General features: G+C 39.8%; 1 long non-coding RNA gene across 1 annotated transcript; it reads right to left on the bottom strand.

Annotated features, from left to right (window-relative positions):
• Positions 1-840: 840 nt before the first annotated feature.
• LOC309479332 lies at positions 841-1,726 on the bottom strand. Its single transcript, XR_014199203.1, has 3 exons — positions 1,679-1,726; positions 1,436-1,610; positions 841-1,230 (listed from the first exon to the last, which is right to left on the bottom strand). It is a non-coding gene; the product is annotated as an uncharacterized lncRNA (long non-coding RNA).
• Between the last annotated feature and the right edge of the window lie 10,974 nt (positions 1,727-12,700).

Raw genomic sequence — 12,700 nt, forward strand, 5'->3', positions numbered from 1 at the left:
AATAAACATTTAAAACACACTTAACATTTAATATTCAACAATATTTTTGATCTGCCTGCATTGACACCATTATATGAAATCTGAACTGAGCTGGACGATGACATCACTGTTTTCTCCAGAGCGGCTAGATATATAAACTAAATTAATAACTTTTTTACAACAAAAATGAACCACCACTGAACTTACTTAAGCTGGACTGCAGAAACAAACTTTGTTGCAGTATTTTCCTGTTATCACAGTAAAGCTGCTTCAATAACGGCATTTCAGGATTGAGTATAAAGGTAGTAGTGTAGACCTTATGTAGCCCCGCCCCTTTTCAGCGCGGCACTCGTTGTCTTTTGTCTTCTGGTCTGTATATTCACAGTGATCTTGCGTATTTATGAATGAACGGCTCGTTTAATATCTTCCCGGTCTACTGACATTTGTTAAGACATCTTCTTTAAACATTACAATCCTCATGATAACTTTTGTTAACTTTACAATAAGTAAATCCACTTCTCCAGCTAATCACTCCTCGACAGCGATGCCATAGAGATATACAGAGCGACAGCAAAAACGGAAGATCAAAGACAATATTCTAAAGATGCTGCACGCTTGTTTCTCTGGTGCATCAGGTCTATACCGCGGCAGCCCTCATGTGAAGACCGAAGAGTGTGAAGACCAGCGACTCTACCTGCACGAATCCACCGAGCAAGGACACAGACAAGGCACTTGAGTATTATTTTCTTGTTGTTTACTCTCTCTTCTACACACCTTTTCTTCTCATCTTTCTATTTGTGACCTCTCTTTCACTATGTGTTTTCAAATCACTACTATTACTAACACACGTAAATCAAATGTCACACGTAGGAGGCAGTACAATCATAGCAACCTGCGAACCTTTCCGGTGTCTTCTAGTACTTTATTCTCTTTTCCCATCGGTCTCTGGAATTGCCAGTCCGCTGTAAACAAAGCTGATTTCATTACATCTATTTCTAGTCATTCAGGTGTCAGCCTACTGGCCCTGACTGAGACCTGGATCAGACCAGAGGACACTGCCACACCTGCTGCCCTCTCCACTAACTTCACTTTATCACATACCCCTCGCCTGACCAGAAAGGGTGGAGGTACTGGTCTTCTCATCTCAAACGATTGGAAATTTGTACCTTTACCACCTCTGTGTGACAACGGTTAATTTGAATCGCATTCAATTACCATCACTAGGCCTATTAAAATCCATTTTGTAGTTGTCTGTCGTCCACCAGGTCAGCTTGGCAACTTCTTGGAGGAGCTTGATGTGCTACTCTCATCCTTCTCTGAGGATGGTACTCCTCTCGTAGTTCTTGGAGACTTCAACATCCACCTTGAAAAGCCTCAGGCTGCTGATTTCCTCACTCCGCTCGCCTCATTCGACCTCAAACGAGTATCTACTGCGGCTACTCACAAATCAGGCAACCAATTGGACCTTATTTACACGCGCTACTTCTCCACTGACCATACACTGATCACTCCACTGCACACCTCAGATCACTTCCTCCTCACTCTCAACCTCAACCTGCCTCAGAACACAACACACACTCCTCCACTGGTCATCTGCCTCAGAACACAACACACACTCCTCCACTGGTCATCTGCCTCAGAACACAACACACACTCCTCCACTGGTCATCTGCCTCAGAACACAACACACACTGGTCACCTTTCGGCAAAACCTACGCACACTCTCACCCTCTCGCCTATCCTCTTTTGTCTCCCAACACCTAGCTACTGGGGTGCCTCAGGTCTCAGTGCTTGGTCCACTTCTCTTCTCCATCTACATGACATCACTAGGATCTGTGATTCAGAAACATGGCTTTTCCTCTCATTCTCTCATCCTCCCACGGGTAAAGGTTGAGAAAGGGCAGGTTCCGTCTCAAACCCCCTGTGAGATCCATTTGCAAACCCCACGTTAAGAGCTTACGTGCTGCTTTGGCAGCAGCGGGGCCCGAACCGCAGGGAACGCTCACCTGAACACCCTCCTCAAAGAGTGACAGGCGAGAGCGGAGCAAGCGAAGCGGCAGCCTCTCACAATGCTCACAGTCAGCCCCCTCGAAGGCTGACTCGGCTCCCAAACACATCACACAAAGTTTGTGTGTATCCCCACCCATAAGATAACGAGGGCAGGGAGAAGCAGACAACTTGAATGATTGTTTGGACGCCATGATAAATATATAATGAAGCTGTATGTTTTTCAACAATAAATATAACAGACAGTTTGACACAGAGCGCTTGTTGAGGCACAGAAGCTAGCGCGGTTCTAAACCGGATGTGCTTTTATCCTTTCCTGGTCATGACGCACATTACCCGCCCGTGACGCTCACTCTCGCCATTGGACTAGTTGACACATGTGCTTCAGACACAATCGCGCAGGGGCGTTCCCAAAGCGTCATCGACGCAGCGCGAGTTTCCTCGAAAGCAAACTTGATTATGGTACGGGGTGTTACATTTACGACACACACTCAAAGCGGTTAACCAGTCACAACAGACTTTGGCCAGCTGACCAATCAGAGTCGACTAGGCTTTCTGGAAAGAACTAAAACGGAGCGTTCAGAAGGAGGCAGCAAAATTATGTGTTTTTTTGTTTTGTTTGTTTTTTACTTTAAATCACGTAAATGTATTCTAACAGGTCACAAAAATAAAACATAAATGTCTATACTGCAACTTTTGATCAATTTATTGCATCCTTGCTTAATAAAAGTAATCACTTCTCCTTTTGTTTTTTAAACTAACCCCAAGTTTTTGAATGGTAGTGTATCATAGTTTCCACAAAAACATGAAGCAGCAAAAACGTCGACAATAATCATAAATGTTTCTTGAGCATCAAATCTTCATATTAGAATGATTTCTGAAGGATCATGTGAAACTGAAGACTGGAGTAATGATGCTGAGAATTCAGCTTTATGCCAGCCAAGCAACTGCCATTGAGATGAATGGGAATAGAAACTGCAGATATTACAGACCTCATCACTGTTTACAGTCTATTTCTGTCACAGAAGATGTAGCGTAATTTTATCGGTGCTATTCCCAAAATAATAAGAATATTAATTCACTTGCAGTGACTTTAATCACTATTCCTCAGCATTTTTTGTAAATGATGATTGTGGTCTCATCAGAAATCTTAAATAAATACAGTCAAATCCGAGTGGTGCAGTTTTATCACAACAGGAGCATAACGTTTATGCCCCATATGCATCCACAGCTTGCAATATAATCACTGAACATTTGTTTTTATTAATTCTTTCTTCATCTCAGTCCACTGCATTTCCCTCTGTCTGTCTCGCCGAGTTTACAAACTCTGATTCCCATTTCCCCGTCTTTCATTTTTGGCTAAATGTAATGAGCAGTTTGTTTGTGAAATGAATGTGGTGGGTAATCAGGAAAGCGGTGAACAGCTGTTGAGGCCGTGGCACGTTGAACCATTGAACCCCGTCTCTGTGTCGCTCTCTCACAAGTGTTATGCTGGTGTAAGCCACTAATGAAAAGAATGTAGTCACAGATCTCATTTTTCAGGCAATTCTTGTGTAAACGGGATATTTTCCAGACTATCCGCTCTGCTGTGAAGGGGCTCCCATAAATCACGCGGGTCTCGACTCCTCCTCGACTGTGACGCCACGCGCTGCTTGACACAGATGCGCGTCTCTCACACACAATCACAATGATATGCAAACCATGCTGGGGAAATGCACCGCCCATTTAGTTAACGCTACAAAAATTATTCAGGTTGTCCCAAATCGTATTTAAGTAGATTGGACACAAATAGAGATGAAATGTTCTGCAATTGTGTTGCTTTAAAGTCCCCCTGTGGTGAAAATCGAGGTTTTAATGTTGTTTATATGTCTATGTGGTGTTTTTAATATGCTTTGCTGAGTATTTTCTCCTTAAAACTGCAGTGAACCAAAGACAGTCTCAAAAACACGCTTTGAAATCGCTGGTGTTTCTGACGTCACAAACTACCTTGTAACCAATCAGATCAACGTGTGATCGTCAACCAGTGGATCTCTGAGCTGAGTGAGTGAGTGGAGGCGGGGCTCATTTGCATATTCATAGAACCGCACATACTAAATGAGGCAAGGGTGTCGAGTTACATTCAAGACAGTCTCAAAAACACGCTTTGAAATCGCTGATGTTTCTGACGTCACAAACTACCTTGTGTGACGGATCGACTGCCTCTCCCTGGTAATCTGTTGGAGTAGAATTGGTGGTACTGTCGCAAAAACAAAATGCGGTCCTAGAAATGCGGTAAAAGCTTCCGGTATTGCAAGAATATAATATTGGCTCCAGGGCTTTTGTGAAAACTACAGATTATACTTCCACATTTTTGTATTCCTGCCCACGAACAGTCGGACCGACAGAGGGTTATTAACAGGAGAGTTGTAAGAGTAGGTTTATCACTAAGAATTGTATCATACTTTGTCTACTCTTTAAACTACATTATGGTAAAAATGGAGCACTATGGCAACAGCTTTCTTACTCGTCCTCGACGGCGTTTTGCGGACAGAACGACAGTTTCTTTCAGTTTTCCCCTCCATTTGGCCTAAAACACTGTGTTTGTGGTCATCCAGTTTGAAATGTTGACTTCAAACACAGAGGTTTTGTCCGATTTTTTGGTATTTACAATTCTCTGCAGACTTTAGCATCCGCCCTCAAAACACAGGAACCTTCACTGGAAATCGACAGTAACTCATTCCTGATAAACATTTACTCTGAATCCTTGCACTCGGGAACAATAGACACCCTAGGACTTTTATAGAAATGTTAAACAAAGGAAGTAAATGGTGTATAAAAATATATTTTCCCATTTATAAATTATTTATTTTTAATCTAGTAAATATAATAAAAAAAAAATATATATATATATATATATATATATATATATATATATATATATATAATCTTTAAACTAACGTATAATATAATATAATATAATATAATATGACATAATATAATATAATATAATATAATATAACATAACATAACATAATATAATATAATATAATATAATATAATATAACATAACATAACATAACATAATATAATATAATATAATATAATATTTCGGCCACCATCAAAAAATCAATATAGGATATACTATAATATAACATTACAATACAATATAATAACCGCTATGGAAACATCTTTTGTTTTGCTAAAGAATACATTCGAAACAACATGATGCTCAACTATCATGTCATTCCAAAAGCACATGATTATAACCTTAATTAATAATAATAATCAAATCAGACCATGATATTGTCCACCTTTTTCATTTTGAATTTCTCTCTTCCTTTATAGAAACAGTGGAAAACAATTAACAAGAGAACATGCTTAAAATCAGCAACAGAACTGAACTCTTTATAAAAAGAACTTCATCAAATCCTCCCTAATAATACAACAACAACACACACACACTCACTCACACACACACACACACACACACACACACACACACACACACACACACACACACACACACGCCTAAGGCAAGGCAACCGGTCGGTGATGCCTGCCTGCCTGCATGCAAGCCACTGAAATGGGTCATTTTTTAATTAAATACAATATTAATTACTGCGAGCATCATTAACGATATGTGAGATTTGACTAATTAGTGTAATAGTTTTGGAGTCACGCTCATTAAATATGAAAATTACAGCGGTCTGAAGAATCGCTTTCGTGATCAATCTTGTATGGACAGAAGGGAAATGATTTAGAGAGGCGCTTTTATTGTACAATTATCTTCATTACAACTCTGCCATACTTGAAGAGCGAGAGAGAGAGCGAGAGAGAGAGAGAGAGGCGAGTATCCACCTTTCACATGCGATCGTCTGCCTTTAACTGAAGAGACGCTGCTTCAGAGATGGAGGCGCTCGGGACGGACTCCCTGCCACAACAGCGCTGTGTGTTGGAAATCGATGGATGATGGATAGACGCACTTTTATGATGGATAGATGCACATTTATCATGGATAAATGCACTTTTATCATGGATAGATGCACTTTTAGATGCACTTTTATCATGGATAGATGTGCTTTTATGATGGATAATGTATGGATGTATGGCAGAGTGATGCGTTCAAGGGATAGTTCACCCAAAAATGAAAATTATCCCATGATTTACTCATCCTCAAGCCATCCTAGGTGTATATGACATTCTTTTTTCAGACGAATACAATCGGAGTTATATTAAAATGTTCTGGCTCTTTCAAGCTTTATAATGGCAGTGAATGGTTTTGAAGTCCATAAAAATGCATCTATCCATCATAAAAGTGCATCTATCCATGATAAAAGTGTATCTATCCATGATAAAAGTGCATCTATCCATCATAAAAGTGCATCTATCCATGATAAAAGTGCATCCATCCATCATAAATGTGCATCTATCCATCATAAAAGTGCATCTATCCATGATAAAAGTGCGTCCATCCATCATAAAAGTGCATCTATCCATCATAAAAGTGCATCTATCCATGATAAAAGTGCATCTATCCATGATAAAAGTGCATCTATCCATCATAAAAGTGCATCTAAAAGTGAATCTATCCATCATAAAAGTGCATCTATCCATGATAAAAGTGCGTCCATCCATCATAAAAGTGCATCTATCCATCCTAAAAGTGCATCTATCCATGATAAAAGTGCGTCCATCCATCATAAAAGTGCATCTATCCATCATAAAAGTGCATCTATCCATGATAAAAGTGCATCTATCCATGATAAAAGTGCATCTATCCATCATAAAAGTGCATCTAAAAGTGAATCTATCCATCATAAAAGTGCATCTATCCATCATAAAAGTGCATCTAAAAGTGTATCCATCATCATAAAAGTGAATCTATCCATGATAAAAGTGCATCCATCCATCATAAAAGTGCATCTATCCATCATAAAAGTGCATCTAAAAGTGCATCTATCCATCATAAAAGTGCATCTAAAAGTGAATCTATCCATCATAAAAGTGCATCTAAAAGTGAATCTATCCATCATAAAAGTGCATCTGTCCATCATAAAAGTGCATCTAAAAGTGCATCTATCCATCATAAAAGTGCATCTAAAAGTGCATCTATCCATCATAAAAGTGCATCTAAAAGTGAATCTATCTATCATAAAAGTGCATCTATCCATCATAAAAATGCATCATAAAAGTGCATCATAAAAGTGCATCTATCCATCATAAAAGTGCATCTATCCATCATAAAAGTGCATCTTAAAGTGCATCTATCCATCATAAAAGTGCATCTATCCATGATAAAAGTGCATCTATCCATCATAAAAGTGCATCTAAAAGTGCATCTATCCATCATAAAAGTGCATCTATCCATCATAAAAGTGCATCTATCCATCATAAAAGTGCTCCACAGGCTCTGGGAGGTTAATAAAGGCCTTCTGAAGTGAAGCGATGCGTTTGTGTAAGAAAAATATTCATATTCAACACGTTACAAAGTAAAATTCTAGCTTCCGGCCAAACGAACATTCGCAGTCTACTTGCGCCTATAAAGCACAACTTACGCAACTTGTGGTTTAGGAAGTCAAATTTTTTGTAATGATAACTTCGAATTAAGTTATGTTCCACTAACAAACAATAGCCTACTGAGTTAGAGGAACAATACAATAACAATACAATTTTACAATAATAAAAAAAAATAAAAAAAAAATTTGATTATTCAAATAAATCAAGTCACTCCAACTGCTTGAGTTGTGGCCGTGGAACCATTTAATCTGATCTATTTCTGTTCCCTTGTGTAACAATAAAATTACACTTAATTTCAACATTTATTCTCCTGATCCTGTTTTATGCAAGGCATAGGGGGAACTAGAAATCCACTGCCCAATCTCCAATGTTATCAAGACAATTTCAGTAAGGTACAACTTATTTAAAAAATAAAATAAAATCAATAAATCAAGACATGCAATCATCAGTGACTCTCATGTGTCTTGGAGTAACTTCTACCTTCTTGTCATCTATGCTGAAGATTTCTTACATTGAGCAACTAACATGAAAATAGGATGAACAAAATCTGAATCTACAACTTCAGACTTCATAAACATAATGACCTGCAATGAGTGAATAAAGTTGACATTCAACACTAAATAATTATATTGTCATAGGGTCAAAATTATATATTTTTAATCTAAAAAATATGAAATACAGTTACATGACAAGTCTTATAAATATTTTTTTTTTTTTAAATGGCCAGTAAGAAATCTTCCTTCTCTAACGCATGTAAATACGAATCTGTCAGTGTCAAATTCGTATGGGAAACACTGGATGCTCATAATCATCATCAATCAACATCTTATTTTCCATTGAAACATGGATAACCTGAGAATTAGTCATTGTTACACTGTACTAACAAATTACCCAAATTTTAAACTAAACTTACTGTAAGTCCTAAACCCTAAACCTAACCATGATTTTCACCAAGTCATATTATATTTAAAGATTTAACCATATCATACAAACTACTAAAGTTGTTTCAGGAAAACCCAGACAACTTCCGGCAAATTTAGATTTGCTCTACAGTAGTCTGGCAAAGAGCTCATTCAAGCCCATTTCTAATCCGTCGAAATCGCGGCACCAATCAGAAACGTTGGGACGGGCTTTACATGATGACGATCGCTCTGATTGGTTTTAGGTCTATCCAATTGCGTCCCAGAGGCATTTGAGCGACGTCTGTTGATGAAGCGCAACAACTTTTAAATGCATTATTATATTCAAATTGCAAACACATGAGGAAAGTCTCCATGAAAGACCCACTGGCAGATGAACATGCTACTACATTTCTCTCCGAAACGGTAGGAAATTAAATTAGATTTAATAGAGGATTTTAACTGTGACAAGATGATTGACAGGGCAGTTTACGTGACAGGACGCACGCGACAGATCCGTCCGATAAAGATGATGAAGTAGTATGTCCCAAAGCTTGCCTACTTTTTTGCTACACATTCAAAAGTAAATACCTTTTCTTCACAAAAAGAGTACATACTTTTATGGGGTAGTGTAACTTGGGCGAATTGTGACGCAGCATATGGCTTTACATGATGACGATCGCTCTGATTGGTTTTAGGTCTATCTAATTGCGCCCAGAGTCATTTGAGCGACGTCCGTTGGTGACGCCCCTTTGGAAATGAGTTATTAATGAAGCTTTGCCAGACCATAACTCAGTTACTACTGAGAATGGTCTGGTTTTAACCAGGCTAACCTTAAAGAGCACTTTCTATCCAATTTAACTGATACAAATTTGTTTTGTTGGTATAAAATCAATAGGTCAAAATAAATAGTGATGTTAAAGTGATGCTCAGTGATGTTAAATCCGACTTTAATAAGCCAGTTAATTCAGATGTTACCATGTTTTATCAGTGTGTGTGTGTGTGTGTGTGTGTGTGGTCTAGAGCAAAGCAGATCATTAGATTGTTGGTAGTTGTGATACGAAATGTTCATATGGAGATTTTTGATGGCAGATTTCAATATCTTGTGTGTTTAAGTGTTTTTGCAGTTAGCCTAATATCAAAAGTGTCGATTGTTGAATACCATAATTTGTGCAATTTCACAGTCTAGAGCTATGACAAAGACCAACGCTAATCATTCTGTTCGTGGTAAAAATAGTATCTCGAGTTATCAAACCATTTCCCTCTGCGTCTTGCATGAGATCTGAAAAGTTTGTGGTCGGGAGCCGCAGTTCTCCCACTAGTAAAGTGAATCATGGATGACCTTGTATCTTTGATGTCTTCACTTTAGCATAAATACATCTCCCTCGCGCTTTAAATACACGCAATAATGCTATCGCCTCTGGAATTCGAGTCCACTCATAATATTGTAATGCTCACCTCCAGTCGAGGTGCCCGATAACCAACGCTTTATCACATTTCATTTATTTTGTATTTTATACGGCCTCTGTCTTTGTGAAACGATTGCACCTGTTTTGATCTGATTAATTTTGTGTGAGCTCAAACAATTATTTCTCATCTTTATCAGTTAAAGGAATCACCCTCCTTTTATGGGTATCATTTATAACAAGCAGACAGCTACCTGTTTATTAGAATTTCAAGCAGCATATCGCCACTGAGATCTTTCACCGTCCATATTTACATTTCAACTTTGGCTAAACAAGCATGACAAATACACACACACACACCGCAGCAGGCCTCATTTTAATACGGCCCTCTCTCCCCCGTTCAGACGGCATGGACTTTATGCAGAAGTTGTCGGCTAGAGCGCGAGTCCAGGGACCTGACAGCGTGCCAGAGAAGGGCTTTGAGTCGGCTTTATGTGTTGCCGATTACAGGTGCGTGTCGATCAGTGTGTGTGTGTGTGTGTGTGTGTGTGTGTGTGTGTGAGCGTCTGTTCGAGTGTGTGTGCGAACGGCCGACAGAAAGAGGGACAGAGATCGTGACCCCGGGAAACACAGCCACGGCTCAGAGGCGCAGGCTAGGAATACAAACATATTTGCATGTGCCACGGCCGGAGCCGCGTTTGACATCTCAACAGCTGTTAATTATGAATTGGCCTGCCGAGAAGTCGACAGAGCTGTGAATATGCAAAACGAGGAGGAGCGGCCAGGGCCCGTCCAACACACGCGTGTCAACTCCCACCCTGCACCCGCGGCTCCCGGAAACGTCAATCATTCCGTGTGGCTGCGCACCTGAGTTGGGAAACTTCTGTTTTCCACTGCCAAATCAAGAAAATACTGTACACTCTTGAAGTTTTTATAAAAACTTAAAGTCCCCCTGTAGTTAATAATTGTATCCCTTAAAACTCATCTTTGATCACCAAAATGACATATTTAAATGTTAAAAATAGCTTGACTGTAACTCTACACTCTTGCCTCATTTAGTATGTGCGGTTCTATGAATATGCAAATGAGCCCCGCCTCCACTCACTCCAGCTCAGAGATCCACTGGTTGACGATCACACGTTGATCTGATTGGTTACAAGGTAGTTTGTGACGTCAGAAACACCAGCGATTTCAAAGCGTGTTTTTGAGACTGTCTTTGGTTCCCTGCAGTTTTAAGGAGAAAATACTCAGCAATGGTGTCGCCTTATGAATTTACACATGGTTTTGTCTTAAAGCATATTAAAAACACCACATAAACATTAAAAACTGGATTGTCACCACAGGGGGACTTTAAAGGGTTCTGTCAGGCACTTCAGATGAAATGCCGGGTTCCTCAAGGATCGATATTGGGTCCTGTTTTATTTTCCATCTACATGCTTCCTTTGGCTGATATTTGTCAGAAACATAATGTATACCTCTCCATATTAGATCCTGTGCCACTCTTGCATTTATACTGTATCTCATGTAAATTATCTTTTCTCACTTGCATTCGACTGCAACTTTAATTTGTGTAATTTTGTCTTATACTTCATAATTCTTGAATGTATGAATGTGTATGTAAAGCACTTTGGCCATGTTTTTAAATGTGCTATGAATAAATGTGATTGATTGATATGTAGAACATTTTCAGATTTCATTTTAGTCAAATTAATTTAGTTAATTTACAAACGAAAAAATCACATACTCTGGGTGGTTGCAACATATGTTCTGTCCTGTTTAGTTTCATTGTGTTCTGATTCTGTTTTCCTGAGTTTCCCCTATTCCTGTTTGCCTTTGTTCCCGGTCATTGTAAGGCTGACCATACACTTGAAGATTTTGAGCCCGATTTACAACCCCCAACGATCTGGGAGGTGTGGCCCGAATCAAGGCTTCTCGCAACTGACTTTTTGTCCAAAAAATCCTCAATTGTGTGGTGTCATTATGATTATTTTACTGCTCCTGATCGCCTTGGAGCCCGCACAATCCCAAATCGTAAATATCAAACATAATTGATATTTACGACTCTTGATCAGGCTGCCTCTGATGTGATACCCATGATAGCCAATGAGAGCGAGGATGTTGCGTGCTTCTATAGCTGAAACTTGGCAGCCATGAAAGTGGTACCCTGAACGTTTTTCTCCTTGGTTTTTATTCCAGTAAAACAGAACTCATGCCAGGAGAACCAGCTGACGGCGTTGATTGTCCTCCATTTGTCTCCATTTTCTTCTCAAGTCCTGTTTGATCTCGCGAATCTCTGTGAGATGTCGTCTCACTGTGAAAATGTTACTACAATCGACATGTGTGTGGTCTCTCGGTGCGGACGAATCATCTAGTGTCTTCATTGCCCTCACTGAGGATCTGCCTTTATGGAAATACTCTGCCCAGTTCTGTAACTTGGACCAGCGTTCCTGTCTGGATGATACCACTTTGAAATCAATTTACTTAATAGGAGCAAATTATTACAGACCGCTGGACTAGCCAGAGATGGGTGATCTCACATGGTAGGAAGCCCTTTTTCGTTGTTTGGACTTTGCATTTCCCTTATCAATGTCCTCACCCATGACCACCACAGATCCAGATCCAAAGCCCAGCAGCAAGCCACCACCCCACTGCACGGGCATTATGCCAGAGCCCACTGCAGACAGAGAGCTAGAGCCTGCCGCGATGAAAGAGCCAGAAACCAAGACTGAACCAACCATCGCCCGAGCCCCACAAGTCTGACCAGGTGTGTGAGCCGGCTACATTATCCGTCCCTGTGGGGTTGCTTGTTGCGTTCAAGGGCATGGAGGGAAGCCCCGCCCACACCCCTGCCGCTGTGGATGTGTTGTGCCTGGCCTCTGGGAATTTTTTTTAAATTAATGACGTTTTCATGGT

The sequence above is a fragment of the Leuciscus leuciscus genome (genome assembly GCF_965113295.1).
Source record: "Leuciscus leuciscus genome assembly, chromosome: 17".
In the NCBI taxonomy this organism is placed as follows: Eukaryota; Metazoa; Chordata; class Actinopteri; order Cypriniformes; family Leuciscidae; genus Leuciscus; species Leuciscus leuciscus.